This window comes from Myotis davidii, unplaced genomic scaffold (genome assembly GCF_000327345.1).
Source record: "Myotis davidii unplaced genomic scaffold, ASM32734v1 scaffold281, whole genome shotgun sequence".
NCBI lineage: Eukaryota > Metazoa > Chordata > Mammalia > Chiroptera > Vespertilionidae > Myotis > Myotis davidii.
The window spans coordinates 3,316,963-3,318,322 of NW_006293784.1; the positions used below are offsets into that span (position 1 = coordinate 3,316,963).

The following is a 1,360-nucleotide window of genomic DNA, read 5'->3' on the forward strand; positions in this document are numbered from 1 at the left end:
TACCCTTTGGGTCATGTTTCCCTGAGACCTAACAGGCCTCTTAAGGGTTACTTTAACACCCTCTCTTCTAATCTCTAATGTTTCTGGTGAATTTCTATAACAAACTCAATTGTCTCTATTCTAACACCTATTGTTTTATTGATTTTTAGTATTTTAATTATTACCAATTAAATATGTAATATTTATTTATTTTTAAACCTCACCTGAGGATATATGTTTCTAATTGATTTCAGAGAGAGGGAAAGGGAGGGGGAGAGACAGAGAAATATGGACATAGGCGCTCTGAACCGGCAACTTGGGTTATGTGCCCTGACTGGAATCAAACCCGCAACCCTTGGGTACATGGGACCACGTTCCAGCCAACTGAGCCATACTGGCCAGGGTTTAAGTACTTAATATTTAACATAAGTTTACTTATATAATATAAATTTAAAATTTATATTTAACATTAGTATTTTATATTTAATTATTCTTAATACATATGCCATGTTTTATCATTTTAAAAGTGTTTTAACAATTAATCCAACTCTGTGAAGAAGGCAGGGCATTATAGTCCTTACTTACAAGTAGGGAAACTGAGGTTCTAAGCAGTAAAGTGACTCACCCAAGGACACAGGGCCAGGACCAGGTGTTCCGATTTTCACTTCTAGGCTCTCTCTAGAAGTTTAATACCAAAGGGCCGATCTTCTGGGAGGTGCAAGGGTCATGAACAATCTTACAATGTTCCCTCATCTGCATTTTTATACCAGGGAGATCTGACTGGAATGCATATTGAAGAACAAATTATTTTTTTAAAGGCAATATACTTGGAGAATATAGGAAATGGAGTGAAGGGAGGTATTAGCACTGCCGGCTACATGCCATCCACCCGCACCCCAATTTATCTCCTGATTCTAGATTGTGAGCTCGGGCACTTTTAGCCCTGACCGTCAGTCACCCCTGGCCTGGTGCTGGCCCCAGAGCGCAGGCCCTGCAGCAGGTGCCCTCACCTCCCATAAGCAGGGACAGTTCTGCCTCACTGGATGACACAGGTGGGTGCTGCCGAATTGGTTTCTCAGCCAGCCTCAGGAATTCACCGGATGCCTCCGCCCCTATGGGGCTCATCCACCAGTCAGCTGAATCCAGGCCTCGGTGCGCCAGGCTCGGTGCGCCAGGCTCTTACAGCTCTCAGTGTGACTGTGTTATGGGGCCTGTTGACCAAAGGGAAAGGGCTGTGCATCAGATGTCCCTTCCCAGCCTTTGGCTCCAGGCTTCAGTGTCAAACCCAGTTACAGGCTGAGCATTCTTGTCCTTGGGATGCATGTGGCCTCTTCTAATGCAGAGTTAAAGCGTCTTTGGGGCTATAATTTGGCTACACAAG

The 1,360-nt window shown here is 44.3% G+C and overlaps 1 protein-coding gene across 1 annotated transcript in view; it reads left to right on the forward strand.

Annotated features, from left to right (window-relative positions):
* LOC102755193 (reticulon-1-A) overlaps nt 1-1,360 on the forward strand; it is a 22,530-nt gene that overhangs the window by 14,058 nt on the left and 7,112 nt on the right. The gene's annotated exons all lie outside the window — the stretch shown is intronic.